Source organism: Globicephala melas, chromosome 20, assembly GCF_963455315.2.
Source record: "Globicephala melas chromosome 20, mGloMel1.2, whole genome shotgun sequence".
Classification (NCBI taxonomy): Eukaryota; Metazoa; Chordata; class Mammalia; order Artiodactyla; family Delphinidae; genus Globicephala; species Globicephala melas.
Window position 1 is genome coordinate 17,840,036 of NC_083333.1, and position 18,854 is coordinate 17,858,889.

At 46.0% G+C, this 18,854-nt stretch overlaps 1 non-coding gene and 1 pseudogene across 1 annotated transcript; one reads left to right on the forward strand and one right to left on the reverse strand.

Annotated features, from left to right (window-relative positions):
• Positions 1-5,196: 5,196 nt before the first annotated feature.
• TRNAW-CCA (transfer RNA tryptophan (anticodon CCA)) lies at positions 5,197-5,268 on the forward strand. Its single transcript has one exon. It is a non-coding gene; the product is annotated as a tRNA-Trp (tRNA).
• A 7,772-nt stretch (positions 5,269-13,040) lies between these two features.
• LOC115856174 (ferritin light chain pseudogene) lies at positions 13,041-18,788 on the reverse strand (annotated as a pseudogene).
• Positions 18,789-18,854: the final 66 nt, after the last annotated feature.

The window sequence follows — 18,854 nt, forward strand, 5'->3', positions numbered from 1 at the left end:
CACCAGAAATTTCTCCAAATCCTTCATGTGAGCACAGCACCACACTGTCACTTAAGGTGATATTATCGGCATAGAAAACCCTGATGTTCCACATCCCCAGGCAGTAGATACACCAGGAAACCCAGGTATACCCAAAAATGTGAGAAGAGGATTGGTGTGACAGCATCACTGCTCTTTTCCTTTGGTAGGAAACTCCTGGGCAGAGTCTGGACTCGTGTTTCCTGAGGGAAAAGCTGTTGTCTCCCTCACAGTAGCTTTCCTGTGGGAACAGTGCTCATGGCTTTACAAGGCAGAAGAGAAGGAAGTTACTGTAATCAGGCCAGAGCTTCTAAAATTTATATTTATCATCCACGTTGCCCAGAAAAAATCAAAATAAAAAGTTAAATCAACATACACAAAAGGCTGGGACTTCCCTGGTGGCACAGTGGTTAAGAATCTGCCTGCCAATGCAGGGGACTTGGATTTGATCCCTAGTCCGGGAAAAACCCCCATGCCATGGAGCAGCGAAGCCCATGTGCCACAACTACTGAGCCTGTGCTCTAGAGCCTGCAAGCCACAACTACTGAGCCTGTGCACCTCAACTACTGAAGCCCACATGCCTAGAGCCCATACTCCACAACAAGAGAAGCCACGACAATGAGAAGCCTGTGCACTGCAATGAAGAGTAGCCCCTGCTCACCGCAACTAGAGAAAGCCCACACACAGCAACAAAGACCCAACAAAGCCAAAAAAAACAAAAGTAAATAAGATAAAAAACATGCACAAAAGTGGGAAATAGGTGAGCCATAATAAAAAGAGAGAGAACAGTCAATAAAACAAATCCAGAAATGATCCAGACTTGGAGTGAGCCATCAAAATTGCTATAATTCATATGTTTAAAAAGGTAGAAGGAAAGAGGGTGACAACAGATTTGTTAAAAACGTGAGATAGAGTATTTCAAAACAGCATTAAAATAAGCCAAAAATCAAGTGGACATTTTAGAACTGCAAAATAAAATATTTGAAATTCATTGGATGACTTTAGCAGCAGACTTCGCACAGCAGAAAACAGAACATACTAAACTTGAAAACAAGAAGAAAATAGCTAAACTGAATAACAGAGAGAAATAAGAACATAAGGAGCAAAAAAGCATAAGAAAGGAGCTTACTTACATGTAATTGCTGTCCAAGAAAGACAGGAGAGAGAGGATGGGCAGATGCAATATTTGCAAAAGTAACATTGAGAACTTTCCAAATTTATTGAAAGATGTCAACTCACAAATTCAACAAGTTCAGCCATCCCCCGAAGGGTTAATAGAAAGGTCATTATGCTTGGCACATAGTGATTTGCTGAAAATAAAAAGACACGTTATATTATCAACTAAAAACTAAGGAAGGTAGAAGAAATAACAAAGAAATAATATCTTTAAAACGTAAAAGAATAAAAAAAATGTCAAGCCAGCATTCTATAGGCAGAGAAAAAATTATTTAAAGGCAGATGGGTGACATCAGCAAAATGGCAGAGTGGGAAGCTCCAAGTTCTCATCCCCTCACAGAAACACCAAAAACACAAGCAGAACTGCCAGAACCAAATTTGTCAGAGACTCTGGAAAACAGTCAAAGGTTTGCAGCAACCAAGTGAACATTGAATCAAGAAAGGGATGAATTCAAAGCAGTAGGAAAACTTTGTGGCATTTTTACTTGCTGTTGCCCCACACCATCCCTGGACCACCGAAGTCCCAGGAGCAAAAGCTGGGGAGTTTCTTTGGGAAATTAGGGCATTCCAAAGTACTATCTATATGGGGGAGTTTAGAAAGCGTCATGCATGCTGAGAGAAAGACGCACACTCAGAACAGATCTGAGAAGACGCTGAGATTTCACCTCAGGCTCTCCCTAGGCTTAGTGCAAGCCTGGCTACATGTTAAAGGAGTACCAGCACAGAGCCAATCTGGAAAAAAAAAAGGGGAGTGGGATTGTTGTTATGTTATTGTTGTTGTTTTTAATAAAGTACCTGGAATTCAAGGAAATCTCTGTCAAAAAACTAGCTAAAAACAAACCAAGAAACAGAGACACTTCAGTAACCACAAACAAGGAATACAGCCTTTGCAAAAATAATTTGGGAAAGTCACTAAACAGATGGAGTACTACAGCCTTCAACAATCAAGAAAAACAGCAAAACCTGTGAAGGGGGAGAATCTGATTCCTACTTGATGTGAAAAAAACCTCCACTTGTTTTTTGGTAGATTTTCTTTTTTTTTTTTTTTTAACATCTTTATTGGGGTATAATTGCTTTACAATGGTGTATTAGTTTCTGCTTTATAACAAAGTGAATCAGTTATACATATGTTCCCATATGTCTTCCCTCTTGCGTCTCCCTCCCTCCCACCCTCCCTATCCCACCCCTCCAGGCTGTCACAAAGCACCGAGCCAATGTTTTTGGTAGATTTTCATCCTACCAAATTGATAAAATCTGATATATCCATATGATGGAATATTATTGGGCAATAAAAAGAATGAAGTATTGATACATGCTGCAACATGGATGAACCTTGGAAATATTATGCAAAAACTACAGGAAAGTGGTTGAATAAGCTATGCTTACATCCGCACCAGGAAGTACTGTGTAGCTGTAAAAAAAAAAAAAAAATAGAGAAAGATCTCAATGAGCTGACATGGAGTGATTTCCAGGATAAACTGCTGAGGTAAAACGGCAAAGTGCAAAATAGTAATTATAGTGTGCTATCCTTTATCTAAGAAAGAAGAGGATGTAATAACATAAACATACCTGCTCATTTGTGCAAAAGAATGCAGGAAGGATCAACCAGAAACTGAAAAGATTAGTTACCGACAGGGATATTTGGGAATCGGTGGAAAGAAGGGGGCAATGAGTCTGAGTAATAGAGATGACAAGGGAGTGACACAGTTTTTAGTATACCCTTTTATACAGCACTGGTACTTAGAACTATGGTAATATTTTACAAATGCATAAGTTTAAGGAAAATAATGAAAACTAATTATGAACCTGAAATGGAATATAAAAGTAACAACAGAGGCTTCCCTAGCAGCGCAGTCGTTAAAAATCCGCCTGCCAATGCAGGGGACATGGGTTCAAGCCCTGGCCCAGGAAGATCCCCCATGCTGCGGAGCAACAAAGCCAGTGCACCACAACTACTGAGCCTGAGCTTTAGAGCCCGGGAGACACAACTACTAAGCCCGCAAGCCTAGAGCCCGTGCTCCGCAACGAGAGAAGCCACAACGGAAGCCCGGGCACCGCAGCAAAGAGTAGCCCCCACTCACCACAACTAGAGAAAGGCTGTGCAACAGAAGACCCAATACAGCCAAAAATAAAAACAAATAAATGAATAAAAGTAACAACCTAACTGTACTACAAATAAATAATATAACCAAAAGTGAAGGCTTGGAGAAGAACTAACCTAAATAACTTTGCAAAACAGTATTTTGCCTGTAAAGCTACAGAAAAAAAAAAAAAAAAAACCAAAAAACCCTGTACACATATAAGGTAATCCTCTTAGTAAATCTTTTCTTACAGGTGTATGGGTTAGTAATTCTGAAACACACATATATGCACGTACATATATGTATACATATATAAGTGCATATATTATAGCTAATGAGAGCTACGTTTCTCAGTGTCAGAGAAGCTACAAATAATGAAAAGGGGAATGACAGCCCATTGTAATGATCACATCTAACAACTAGATCTTAATTTCTAAACACCTTTCTCCAAAAACAGGAAACAGAGCTCCTTGGAGAAATAGTTGATTCCAGGGCTGCTGCAGGGAAACTGCAAGATAAGCCTGGAACATCTTGTGCCAGAAACTAAGGAAGTGCTAAAAACAGGATGGTAGATATCAAAAGGACACATGAGCCAACCCGAAGGAGTTTGTAATAGCAAAAGCTGGGAAAATTTCAGAAACAATATTTTTAAAATGATGTTCTATGGGTTAAACCTATAAAATTAAAAAATATCCATGAATCTGTATTGATGCAAAGAAATAATTGAATATGTAATACGTAAGTAAATGGAAGAGAAGAACCAGTTCTTTCTCACAGAAGGATTATGTTGATAAATGTAGATGGAAAAGGCAAAAAAGAAAATGACCCTGAGGCAAGCACTGCAGTCATAGTTGTCGCAGTCAAGATGGATGCTAAAATTAGTGGGTGCAAGGTTGAAGAGAAACAGGATATTTGCATAGCCTGAAAGCGTTTACCCCCAAATATTTATTAATTACCAAGGGGGAAATAGTAGCATACAGTGGAGGACCACGGCAGAAAGCGTGTTAACTAAATGATTTAAGTTAGCATCCTCAGTAACAAGACCCACTGACAACGCGAACTACCTGAAACCGGTGCTGAGAACGTCGTTTCGTTGGGGCCGGGGGAGGATGTGAGGGGAAAGGGATGGATTTAAAGTGACATATACGTCGGAACGCCACTCCAGTGTTTGCTGATGCATATTTGGGTGATTAAACAAAAGCAAAGAAGTTCTTTCCGTAGACGTCGGGGTTGGCTGCAGGTGGAGGCAGAAGGCAGATGTTAGGCTCTGCGGGGGTGGCAGGTCTGGTGGTGGCAAGGGTTTGTGATCCTTCCATTAAATATCTTAGTTTTGTGCCCTTTTCTGCAGCTGCTGTACTTTACAGCAAAGAAGCTTTAACAAACGCGGATGGACACTTGTGTATACCTGGGAGGAAGGAAATCTGGAAAGAAATACATCAAAATGCTTTACAGCGGGTGGTGGGATTATTGATTTTAATTTTTCTTACACTCTTCTATAATGTTCGAATGTTCAAAACTGAGTTTTATAAGGGGGCGGGAGAGCCGGGGGTGGGGGGAGGGGTGGATACATGAGCATCTATTTTTTGCTAAGTTCCGAAGTCACCTCCCAGGTGTGCCCGCAGAGTCCTGGTTTGGTTTCCCCCTTTAACCATGCCGGGGGCGGGAACTCGGTCCTGCACGCACCCTCACCCCCCTTCGCCGGCCCGGGTTCGGGTTTTGCAGCCGCTTCCCCGCCCAGACCCGACGTAGCCGGATTGGGGCGGGGATTCCGGGGCTCGCACAGCCGCGCCTTCCGCCCGCCTCTCGCTCCTTTTCAGTTTGACCTGAAATTCGCTCGAAAAGCGAAAGATTTATACGGTGAAGTGACCTGGATGCGCGGGAAGAAAGAGCCTTAAAGGATCAAAAGTAAGGCGGCCTCTGTGACCTCGTGGCGCAATGGTAGCGCGTCTGACTCCAGATCAGAAGGTTGCGTGTTCAAGTCACGTCGGGGTCACAACTACCCCTTTTCCCACCAAACTAACTGGGGACTTTGGGCCGCTTAGGATTTCATCCCACGACTCTATTCGGGTCTCCGTGCTCCCTATTCCTCCGCACCGAGGTTCAGAGGACGAGCCTTAGAATTTCTGTTTCATCATTTTCATATCTGACGGAGGTGATTTGGGAAACTCCTGGAGGCGCGAAGCCAACCGGCCAATGCCACTTCTCCTTGTCACCCAAAAAGCCGCTTTAAAAGAGACCAACAGCACAGTAGAAGACAGGATGAAACAGTTATTGGAAAGTGAAATGTAAATTATTTTTAAATATATGAAAGTAACCTCTTTCATAATAAGAGAAACGCAAATTAAAATTCAATAAATTATTTTTAACCTGTGAGATTGTCTAACCTATGATCAAAAAACTTACATCAAATCGCATTGCTCACATCCTTAAAGCTACAAAGAACAGGACCAGAGGAAATTAAAATAATTAGAAAAGAATACTTTTCAGCCAGTTTAGAAAAGTTTTCAAGTATATTTTTCAATATTGCTTCTGTTCCTTTTGCTCCAGACTTTTTCCAGGAATGCATTCACCCTTCCATATGGTGGATAATTACCACCAAATGGGAGGATAATCATGCTTCTCTATCCTCTGCATCTATAATCTTCTCTCAAAACGTTTTCTGTTTTCATATTTTCTCTGCCCTTTGGGCGGTCTTCTCAGACGTGTCCACCATCTGGAATTCCATATTCTGCAACTTAAGAGAGCCCTGTGCTCCTACCATATTGTCATTTCAGTTTCCAGGGTGTCCCCTGTCTTTTAAACTCAGTCAGTTGCCCCATAAGGCTTTTCACACCTCATTTCAAAGAAGCCACATCTTGGAGGAAGCCTCTTACTGTTTCTCTGAAGAAAATAAAATAAAAAATCCTGAAACTTCCCATCATTTTCAGTGGTATGCTTTTCTTCTCTCAGGAACTACTCTCTTTTTCTAGTTCTGCAGAATTAAAAAGACAAAAACAAACAACAACAATTTGCTTTTCTCTCTCACTCATACTGTGAAATTACTCTTGCTGATCCTTTAATATCTGTTCAGACTCAGTGTGAAGCAATAGATGGGGCTGTGCTAACGCTTGGCCCTGCTCTCTGTTCACTGGTGTGGGTCAGATGCCTTCCCAGATCCACTGGCTGGAGGACAGGCTGGGGCACAGCGCCCACCCCGTTCCCAATGCTCAGGAAGGTGTCCCCTAGGGCTTTGTTGAAGTGACATTTTCTCCTCTCCTGTGAGGTTCCCTTGCTACTGTGAGCCAGTGAAAGCAGTACTTAACCCTAGAGATCCCACATTTCAGTGTGAGTTTCAACTTAAATGTCTTAAGTGGATCTTGCCTCTTTAGCTAAGGCAGAAAACAACACATTTCTATTCACTTAAATCTCCTAAGAGTAACATTTTAATTTAATGCCAAACAAATACTCTGAATTCCCTGAGATTCTTTTTCTTTCAAGAATTTTACATTCAATCTATTTTGTAGATATTCTAGCCTAAGAATTTGTTCTAAGCAAACCTTATTAATTTTAAAGTTTTAATGGTGTCCTTAAAGTTTCTTATGTGAATTGATAAAATTCTCTTTTCATATATTCGTAAGTCAAATTGTAAAAGGTTGTAAAATTGTCAGATAATATATTACCATACAATCTCATCTTTATTATAAGGAGCAGATTTTCAGTCATCAGTTTTAACCCTCAGCTCATTTATTTCAGATGAATAAGCACTTGCCCCTCCACATTGAGAAAACAAAGGCAGCATACATTTTTAGAAAAACCGGGGCAAGGGTATTTTTTGTGGGTAAAGTATCACTTCTTAGACAGAAAAAGTAGGGATGAAGAGGAAGAAAAAGAAAAATTGCCTTAGACTTAATTTCAAAGGTTTATTCCACCTGCACCAATGCATCAGATATTTTTAAATTTTTAAATTTCCTAGAAATTATTCTGTTCTGTTAATCTAGTTGTACATTCCTGCTTCACACGAAGCTGGCTGTATTGCTTTATTTTAAAAGGAAGGTAAAACTTAAAGACAGCACAGCCTTGCCACAGATACAGCATTTGATAAATTCTTTTGGCCATTGTCTCTCCCATTGAAGGTGCTTCCTTACATCAAGCCAGATAGGCCCTGGGACACTGCCCCTGGCCCGAGAGATGCTCTCCTGCAGAGGCTGAGCCAACTGCATGGTCTCCAAGGAATTTGGATTGGAAGCAAATGGGACCTGCTGTTTGTTTCAGAGGGTGTTCTGAACATGTACACGGTGAGCTGAGATCATACAATGACTTTGTTTCCTATCACCCCTTAAAAAGATATTCAGTTTCTCTCTTTTGTTTTTGTTTTGATGGTTAAAACAATTTGGGTTTTATTGTTTTTGCTAAACAATACTAAAAATTTTTTCATTTTGAAGGCAGGGCTTGAATTATTTAATTTTGATCCACTTCATAAAAAAAGAAAAAAGGAAGGGGAAACAGATCATGGCCAAGAAAAACAAAAAATAGTAGTTAGGGACTTCCCTTGTGGTCCAGTGGTTAAGACTCCACGCTTCCACTGCAGGGGACACAGTTTTGATCCCTGGTCGCGGAACTAAGATCCAGAATGCCTCATGGTGCGGCAAAAAGAACAGGGAACGGGGGGGGGGGAGATTTTATTTAACAAAGAAAAAAATAGTCGTTAACTCCCCACCCCTGAAGCTCTAGCCAGTCACATGAGCATCACCCACTTCCCACGATGCCATGATGCCTGATATTCAGATGGTAGCACACTCTACCCCACTGGACTGCCTTGAAGGCACAGGGGCAGTAAGTGCCAGTTTAGCAAAGATATTCAGTCTCTAGTTCTCCTTCTCATGGATGAGGGAGCCAAAGGGGCTGAAGAGAGTGAGGGGCAATTCCATGACTTTTCTGGTCGCTTTGTGATAAGAAACACTCCCCCAGGCTGTGAATATGACAAGCATCCTATGTAATAGTCAAGTCTCTGAACATGAATTAAAGTTGGGGTCCCTTCCCTCCTGGTCTTGTACTTCTGGTTTCCATCCACGGCTTGCTAACGGGTGTCTCTGACCCCTTCTGAGTCAGAGCAGGGGAGGAAGGATAAACAAGGGTGCAGGGAACGTCTCCACGTCAGTAGGTCAGTAGTGTCGTCAGCGGGCGTCCTACTCTCTGGAATTTTGAGAGACTCCCTCAGTGCTGAGGATCCTTCTGAATTTCACTTAGCCCTGGTGAAAATACTATTTCAGCTGGTTGCTGTCTATTGGAGCAACATTTAGGACTCTCTTCTGGGAGATGTGATCAGCCCTCCAGGCATCCCTGTGGATAGCAGCTAAGAGGAACTCCCCTCAACCCTCCACCCCATGCACATGAATCATGTCTAGACCATGGGAGGAATTCATGCACCTTTTGTCCCCAAATTTGTGCTTTAAAAAGTGTGCAGACACCTCTTCCAACTCACCATGAACAGCTAGTCTGGCCAGCTCTTGCCCCTTAGGTTTCTTAAGCAAAGATATACATCAGGCCACTGAGTCCCCAAACCCCAGGGGGACACATATCAAGCTGTCCAAGTGGCCTGTTAAAACCTCTCACTAGGTTTGAACTATGAGACAAGCAACCTCCCCACCATCTTTCCTCTGTGAAGCTGTTTCCAAACGTTTAGAAATCCTCTTCAACCCTTTCTAGGAGCCCTTTGATACTCTCAGTATAGGTGAGGGTCTTAACAATCCCCTAACAGTTTCTCAGCCACTACTTTTTTTTTTTTTTTTCCAATTCTGCCTGGTGGCCTGCCTCACAGCTCACTTCAGGTATCTGATATCTGCTGTCTTAGATTCTTAGCAGAAACCCCCATTTTAACATTTGTTGCACTTAAGCAATGGAAGGGAAGGATGGGGGTGGGCGTGGGGACCGCCCTCTCATCTGCACAGCATTGGGGTTGCCCAGGGGTCCCGCCAGCCACACTGCTCTGGGTCGGCTCTCCCAGGGTCCTAACTTGTCCACCGCCTCCAACTGTCTCCCATCTGTCCCTGTGCGGTCAGCACGCCAGGGCCGGCTCCCTTCCCCTGCCTCCAGACTCAAGCTCTGGTCGAGGGGATGTGGACACGTTCTCTTAGGGCGCCTCCTGCCAGGACAGAGGGCGCTGTCCAGACCTCGGTGCTGAAGCACCTCGGTTCTCTCCGCCCTTGAAGGAAGTGGAGATGATCTCGGAGACGCAACAGTGAGTGGTGGCATGAAGGGAGATCTTAATTCCCGGCCCAGGAATTGAACCTGGGGAGCCTGTATGGAAACTAGGAATCCCAGCCAGCACACCCCCTGGCTCTTGCCCCCCATGAAAAACGCATTTCTCACGGAGGCAAAACTGTAAAAACAGGTACAAAGTTTATTATTAGAGACATAGCACAACAACAAGTGAGAGAGCTCACAGAGAAATGATTTCTTTAGTTAAGACAGAAGCAAGGCAGAGATGCACACCGGAGAGAAAGGGTGTGGGCGTCCCCCCAATGAGGAGGAACGCAGTGAAGAGGCGGGTAAGTCACTTATATAGGGCAGGTCTTCCGGGTCTCTTTACCTCTGGCCAATTATCTGGTTTTTTTCCCCACACCTGCCCTGCCCTAAGACCCTCCCCAACATGCGTGTGCAACTTTTTTCCAAGAAGGATTACAGCCCAGAGGCATATGGGATGGCCTTAGCATCACCTATTATGGGGTGGTGCCCCTTCCTTTTTGACCCCCAAGGAGCCTTTCTGCACATGTGCAATGTTTCCCTTGCCCTAAGGATGGGAAATGTATGACCTCTTGATCTTTTAACAGGGTTCAGTCCCACTCCGTCCCTGCCATAAAAATGTCCATTGTCTGGTTATTTACCCTATTTCTCTTACTGGTTTTTATATCGAGGTGCAGATCTCGAAATATAGACAGAAGTCTGGTCATAAATATGTAGTTCTGGAGTCCGTGTGTCTCTTGCTTCAGGAAATGTAAACAGGGGGCTGGTAATGAATGTCCTGATGGAGCCCATCTTCTTCTCACCCCAGGAGGTGTGAACAGGAGGCCAGCTGTAAATGTCTAGCCTGGAGCCCATCTGTCTCCTGCCTCAGAGCCTCAGCCTGCAGCAGCCTCCTTGTCCCCGCGGCCCGCCCTCCAGACCCGGCCACGCGGGCTCAATAATCCACGGCCTCAGAGCTTCCGACCAGTACCACCAGGCCTTTGAACCGTCAGCATCTCCGCAGGAGGTCCAGTCTTCCCTAAGGAGGCCTGGAGAGGGCCGGTGGCTTGGCAGAGACTCGCAGGTGAGAACGGGAGGAAATCCCAGTCCAATTCCCCAGAACAGGTAGGAAGGCACGCACCTTGGACATTTTCACCACCGGCTCTGGCCTTTCCTGTGAGTTGTGAATAGGGGGCTGGCCCCACGGGAGCTCCTCCCACTTTCTAGGGACACAACCCTTTCCACAGGCCTCAAGAAAATCCCTAAATTCCTCACAGGCACATTCCATGCAGGAAAGACACCTCCACATCTAGTCTGGGTGACTCCCATCTGCGTGGACATTCACACCCCTTGTCCCCAAGCCCAGGCAGGGAGATGCAGGCAGGCATCCCTGATGAAGGGCATCCTTGAGGGAGTAGATGGCAAGGTTGCCCTGAAAGCTTTGCAAAATCTGACAGCAGTGATGTTGGGGAGCACGAAGAAGGGGTAGCGGCCAGTTCAGAAAAGAAGGGCTGATGGGAACCCGGAATGAGCAGCCAGGTGGGCTCTGGTGGCCACTACCCAGGCTCCACTGGACTCACCAGCTCCACAGCCCAGGACCTCCCACCTCCTTAAGCAGTGTAAGGGATCATGGTGGAACCAGGTAAGAGAGGTAGACCAGGTCATGTTCAAGGGAAAGGGGTTTGAGAGGGCATCCCAGGGATCCTGCACCTGGCCCTCAGGAACCTGGGCAAGGGTCCTGTCCTGGCAGCCCTGGCGTTTCGCGGGGGCGCCTTGCCCAGCTCCAACTACTGCTAGTGGCTCTCCAGTCGGAGGCTCCGCCTGGTGTGCACAGCGGTGCTTCACAGGCCTCAGGATGTTTGGTAAGATAGAGTATCTACTGACTGCTGATGGTGTAGCCAGACCCATGCAGCCTGCAGCTTTCTTTATCCAGCAGACCAGCCGGGATGGGAAGAGGCACTTCAGGAGTCCTAAGTAAGGGAGGCTGACACTAGCATTAAACGGGCTGAAAGCTAACTGAAGTCTTCACCTCATCTATGGGGACCATATTCAGGACGCATAGGGGTATACAAGGGGGCAAGTCCTTTGTGGAAAAACACCTGATCTTCATCCATTTCCAGATGGTTATTTGAAATATATGATTTTTTTACACCCTAACATAGAACACATTGATGGTACATTTAACAACGTTTTTAAATTTAATTTTTTTGTGTGTTTTTCCCCCTAGCTTCACTGAGGTATAATTGACAAATCATTTAGCAAATTTTTAAACAGCAATTTTAGTTACATGCTTGGCCGTCATTACTCCGCAATAGAATAGCTCTGAATAATCATAAAATTTAAATAAAATTAACATACAGTAGTAACTCCCTCACTGTTTTGTTTCATTTTCCTTGGTTTACGAGAGTCTTACTCTTAGGGTTTAGTTGTTAGGGTAACGGGAACATGGGCAGAATATCTAGAATTGTATTCAATATTGTGATTTAGCTGATGAAAGCAGTAGGAGCTCATAGGCGAAGACAGACGAGAAACGCTCATTCTGACACCAGGTAACATTCAATCTGCTTTGCAGAATTCTTCACTCCCCAAATGCAGACAATGGCCCTTGGAATCTCTGATCATATATCCTTTGATGTGTTGTCTTCTTGTGATCACTACACTTGAGAAGAAACATCATGGCAGCTGGATAAGATTTTGTCTTTCATTTTATGCGGAGTCAACCAGGACAGATATGATGTATTTTTCTTCCACAGCTCAGAACCATGTTGCAGAAAGACATAGTTGAGACTAACAGGGAGACTGCCCACCTGAAACACAGGTATGGGATTTTGACATTTTTTTTCAGGGTGTTTGAAAATTTTAAGGCTAACTTGTTTAGTATCTAGTAAAGGGCTTTGTTTTGTAATTTTTATTTTATTTTATTTTATTTTTGCGGTACGCAAGCATGTGGGATCTTCCTGGACCGGGGCACGAACCCGTGTCCCCTGCATCGGCAGGCGGACTCTCAATCACTGCGCCACCAGGGAAGCCCTGTTTTGTAATTTTTATTCAAGTCATTCTGTCTATATTCAGGAGAACTGTAAATAATTTTTTAGATGACAAGGCTACAAGAGAAATGCTGGATTAACAAACTAAATCCAGAAAGACACCTCCCCACCCTTCAAGAGGCTGGGAGACTTTGTGAAGAGCACCACTTTCTTTCCTGGGAAAAATCCACAAAAATTGCTCTCTGGTCCAATGAGCATCATTGTTATGCTGGAAACAAGCCCAAGGATTTACTACAGAGAAAATTGTCTCACAGTGGTGACCAGACACCAGACTGGCTCTTTGGGCCTGTCCCCTGGGAGCTGCGGAGAGTGCCCCCTGTCCTAACAGTGAAAACAGCCACACACACAACCTGCTGGGCTCAGGGTTACTCTTTTTTTTTTTTTTTTTTTTTGCTGCAAAAAGCTTTACTGTTTCCCTTTGGTCCAAGACTTGGGAGAGGGCTCCAGGGCGGTGAACAAGCTGCCCAGTGGCTGCAGAGAGAGGAGCTCCTCAAAGGCCGCTGGGCTCCAGAGCCTCCTAGTGCTGCTTGAGTCTGAACCTTTGGAAGAGATACTGGCTTAGCCCAGCCTGGGGACCAGCCAGCCTGTGGAGGTTAGTCAGGTGGTCGCCCACCTTCTTGACGAGTTTCACCTGCTTACCTAGGAAGTGGCTCTCCAGGAAGTCGCAGAGGTGGAGATCTGCGCGGGTGGGACCCAGGGCATGTAGATCCAAAAGGGCCTGGTTTGGGTTCTCCATGAGAATGGTGGCTTCCATAGCCCCCTGGGTGTTACCCCACTCCTCTCGAGATGGCTTCTGCACGTCCTGGAAGAGGGCGAGGCAGCCGCACTGGTTTTGCATTTTCAAGACACGCTCTATGCCCTCGCACTTCTCCTTGGCCAATTTGCAGAAAAAGTGGCCTATGCCCTCCAGAGGCGCTTCATCGCGGTCGAAATAGAAGCCCAGAGAGAGGTAGGTGTAGGAGGCCCACAGATGCAGGTTGACCAGGTGGTTGACAGTGGCTTCTATCTCGATGGAATAATTCTGACAAATCTGGGAGCTAATGGTTGATTCGGTAATAAGGAGTTAAGCTCAGAAATGGTGTTGGTTGGTCCCAGTGGCCAAGGATAGCTTGAGTGGCTGATTCTGAAGATTGCGACTGGAAAAAATGTTGGGGGGTGGTCGGAAGCTGGAGCAAGGGGCGTCCCTGTGTCTGTTCCATCCAAACACTGTTGAAGCAAGAGACAGATCTGCAGGGACCACCGAGCGCACAACTCAGGGTTACTCTTTATGAAGGGACTTGAGTAAGTGTGCCTCCCGGCTTTCAGTAAACTGTTTGAAAGGTTCTTTTTCCTTTATTTGAAAAGTCTAACACAGATGTTTTACGAAGTGGGCTGTCTACCCAGAATAATGAAGAAAAGTTTCTTAATTAGTCTTTGGGGATAAACAGTCACGATGGGGTCCTTCAAGAGGGAAAACTGAAATTAATGAACAATTATTTAAGATTGTCACTGGGTCGTGAGAAATTGCCAAACATGTCAATTATATCAAGTGAAAACGAGATAAGGTAAGAAGCGTATTTTTTAAATGTTATTGATGACCTTGCTTCCAGTAAAGCCAGGAGAGTAGACATATAAGTTTTCCTTTGGTATAAACTAGACAGGATGTTTAACACCCCTACTTTCCAATTTTTCAATGTTTTCAAGTAGTTTAACGTTACAGGGAAAGCGAAACATTAAAAAATGTATAAAAGCACGTCCAGGGGAGCGCTTGTTTCCCCTCCCACTTCCAGCTCATATTGGGCTCGAAGGGACCAAGATTCTGTCCGTTCCTTCACCCCCGTCTGCGTTTTTTTCTCTGAATTTTATAGAATACTCCCTCACATGGGCTTCCCTGGTGGCGCAGTGGTTGAGAGTCCGCCTGCCGATGCAGGGGACACGGGTTCGCGCCCAGGTCCGAGAAGATTCCACATGCCGCGGAGCGGCTGGGCCCGTGAGCCATGGCCGCTGAGCCTGCGCGTCCGGAGCCTGTGCTCTGCAATGGGAGAGGCCACAACAGTGAGAGGCCCGCGTACTGCAAAAAAAAACAAAAAACAAAAAACCCCACAAAACTCCCTCACGTTATGAGTACGACGTTCAAACACCTCAATGAGCGCTATTATTGTAAAATAGGTCCTGGTACCATGAGAAAGTAAAGAACGAAATACACAGGGGAATTCTAGAAAAACGAAAGCTTCTGCATAGGAAGCCCGGAAGCGCATTCTAAGCTTTTTCCTCCTGGTGGACCAGACGCCCCATCCGCGGCCGGAACACGCATGCGCTCCAGGAGGGTCGGAACGGGCGGGGTTCGCCCGCCCTCTTGTGGCCAGAGGCGGGCAGCGCACAGAGGCCGGCCGCCTGCTGAATCACTGGAATTGAATTTTCAGTTTCATCTAAATTACCTAAATTTGTGGGCGTACATTGTTCATTGCACTCTCTTATAATACTTTTCATTTATGTAAAGTCCTCAGCAATGTCTCCACTTTCCATTCTAATTAGATTATATTGCGGTTTTCCTCTGTCTTGGTCAGTAAAAGTAAAGGTTAACCTCAACCTCCGGATCAACCAAGCCTTTATCCCACTGGATTGTATACACTGAGCACCACCCTGTCGAGACGCCTTGTTGTCCTCATCGCTCTCAGAAGGTAAAGCACTCCCTCCACTCTCCCACTCCCCTTCCACTCTGGCCTTACTGCTCACTGAGGACGACTTGTCTCTGAGGTTCAGTAAGCAGAGTTCTGCAATGAACCCCTACCGTCAGCCCCACAGAGCTTCTCAGTGATGCTGGTGAACCCTCCTACCAGCACATTCTGTATCTCAACGGAGGGTCTTCCCGCCCTTCCAAAGAAGCAGAGCTTGTACATTTTCCAGCCCTACATGCTCTGCCTGCTCTGGATTGCCCACTTCTCTGAGCCTAGCAATTCTGGCATCTCTGCTCAGCAAAGAGCCATCTAGTTCTCCAAGCCACCAAAAGCCCTTCTTGCAGTGTGTTAGCACCACCTCCTGGCATCCTCAGCAGAGCGTGTAAACACTTATCACAGAAGTGTGCTCCTTTCCAATAAACTCTCCAGCACTCAGTTATGTGTTCTACACTCCGTGGTCCAGCATCCTCGGGATCCAGACCCATACTCTCCTGGTTCCTACAGACACAGATTGGCCAGGCCCACAGCAACTGAATCTTCCTCCCTTATCAAACCCAGCATTTCCCTGGTCGACTTTTGTAGTGACTGGACCCTAGTAATTGGTGTAGTTATCAGGAGGGGAGGAAAGAGTAGACTGCACCGGTTTTATCACAAAGTGGAGGCCTTGTCTGCATCATCTTCAAACAAGACTGGGAGGCGTGGGTCACATGTGCAGGCCCAGAGGGACTGGTGTTTAAAGGTGTTTGCCCACATCAACCTGAATGTCCCCATCCCAAGTCTCAGGGTTTCCTCCTTTCCAAACAAGGTCCTGACCTTGACATAGTAAACTTTCTGGGATTGAGAATTCAACTTATCTGCAGTTATGCTACTCCTACATTTTTGCCATCAGGCTTCAAGAAGCCCTCTGATTTTCACACTTTCCCTTTACTTGGTGATTAACCACCCTCCACCTGTCCTTGTCGATGGCTCCCAGTAATAGCCACTCAATTCCACAGTCTGGAAAATTGCGACCTCCCCCAAACTCCTAAAGATCTAAGATGCAGCACCCACCAGCGGTTCCCTCCCATCAATATCCCATCCTGGTTCAACACCAGGGACAGTTTTAATGATTGTGTCACTACAGCCTGACATGTGCTATCAGTAGTCCATCAATCACAAGTGATAGGGTCCTCACTGACGGCAAGCTGACGAGTGATCTCTCACCCAAATCCCATCTTAGAGTCTGCTTTCCTAGGATCACGGCTGGTACCACTTGTCATAGGGTAAGATTCCATGGAAGCAGATTCTGAGATGGAAATCGCGTGCAGAGGTGTTATTGGGTAGCGTTCTCTAGAAAAATACCTATTAAAAAGTGATACCTGGAGGGAAGAGTGGGCGGAGGAAAAAGTTGAACTGCTGTACAATTGCAACAGAGGCCTCATTTGATTCTACAGGGAACTCAAACTAGGATGGCCCTTTAGAGAGACTGCAAGTTGAGGCAAGGGGGCAAGGTCTTTGAACCCCTGCAGCGAGCACCACTGGAAGTGGAGTGCCCCTGGGGAGGACGTGTGACCTGAGAGGGGCAGCTCCCTTCAGCCAGGACAATTCCCAGGGAGGTATTCACACACTGGCAGCTGGAGGAATGGGCACCCCAGCCCTGAAGGGGGACCCTGGCAGCCCATCACAATGTGCCCTATCGGGTGTACTAAAGTTTCCAGGTTCAGTTGTTGATTTCTCTCTGCAGGTATATCAGTTATTGCTTGGTATCTTTTGAGGCATTATTTTTAGAGATATATATTTATGATGGATATATCTTCTGTCAAGTTTTATAACTTTTATAGGTAGATGTCATGCTTATCTTTTCCTAATGATTTTTTAAGATTCTATTTTGTCAGACATTAGGATTATGACTTGCATCAGTCAGGGTTCAGCCAGAGAAGCAGAACCAGTAGGTCATACATACTAGGAGGGTTTTGTTTTTGTTTTTTGTTTTTTGTTTTGCAAGGAATTGGCTTACTCTATTGTGGAGGCTGACTAGGCAAGTTCAAAATCGGTAGGGCAGTCTGTCAGGAAGGGCAGGCTAGAAGCTTTGTCCAGAGTTTCTTCTTCATCTAGGAAGCCTCAATTCTGCTTTGAAGGCCTTTCAACTTATTCATTCAGACCCACCCAACTTATTTCAGATAATCTCCTTTACTTAATTCATCTGAGTTTATGGGCTTTAGCCACACCTACAAAATACCTTTACAACACCACCTAGGTTAGGGTTTGATTAAACAGTGGGAGACTTAGCCTTGCCAAGTTGACACATCAAAGATCATCAAACTACCCAACTTTCTTGTTGTTCAAATTTGTCCGGTGTGGTTAATATTAAGACTCTCTGACACTCCACCCATCATGAGATGGGGTCTACATCAGACTCCACTTGATTCTGCACAGACTTGTGACTGCTTTGACCAAGAGTACAATGGAAGTGATGCTTTGTGACTTCCGAGGTTATATCATAGTCAGCTTTGGAGCTTGTCTCTTGTTCACTAGAACACCTGCTCTTGAAGCCCAGAGCTGCCATCTCAGCTGCCGGCTGAGTCCTTCATGCCGAAAAGGCCACATATAGGCACTCTGGTCATATCCAGGCTGAGCTCATCTTTGAGCCATCTCAGCCAGAAGAGGAGGCATGTGAGTAAAGAAGACATCTTGGAAGTGGACCCTCCCGGCCATCAAATCATCTCAACTGAGGTTGCAGACACAGTGGAGCAGAGAAAAGCCACACCCACTGTTCCCCTTCCAGATTCCTGACCCACAGAATCCAGGAGCATAATAAAATGCTTGTTCTTTAACTCCATTAAAGAGTTTTGCCAACATTATCTAACGTTGGTTTGCCAACACAGCATTAGATAATGGGACCCCCTGAATGTTTTTCTATCCTTTTATTTTCAAGCATTTTATGCTGTGAGTCTTTCATAAACAACGTGACGCTGGATGTTGTTCTTTTTTCCGATCTGAGAGTCTCAGAATCAGATTCCTGCGGAGGGACTCGGAGACTTTACGAGTGAATGGTTATGAGCAGTAAACCCCAAACCAGCACTTCGGCTCTTTCTGCCTTAAGACCCACATCTTCCCTGTCCATCCTTCCTCCGTGAACTCTGCCACCAGGTTTTCTCTGGTTGATTAGCGCGGGGCTCCAACCGCCCCCCGCCCAATCCGCATTCCCTTCCCCCAGATGCTGTAGCTCCCCGACCTCCCTCCCAGTCGTCTACCAGACCTGACTCTGCTCAGGCAAACTTTAAAGTTCCCTCAGAACCTCTGCGGCTAACAAGCAAGTCCCGGCAATGGGCGGAGGAGGTTGCCATGGAGACGGGTCCAGGGTCCGCAGGTCTGGCAGGGAGGGCCAGGCGCGGCTTCCGATTGGCTCCGAGGGTGCGCGGCGTCCTTCCTGCGCACATGCGCAGTGGCGCCGAGGCGAGGTCAGAGTGGAGTCGGGGCGCGGTGGGTTCCGGGCCGGGCTTCCCAGGACCGGCTGCACGGGCGGCTCCAGCCGAGGCGCCGTTCTCTACGGGACGGACGCGGCGGGGCCGAGGCCCCTCCGCAGCGCGGGACCGAGCCCGCCACGCAGGCGCCGCGCCCGCCGCCATTGTTGCCCGGGGCTTCTCGGGCCGCTCGGCTGCGCGTCCCCGGTCCGGCCACAGGTCAGGATGCGG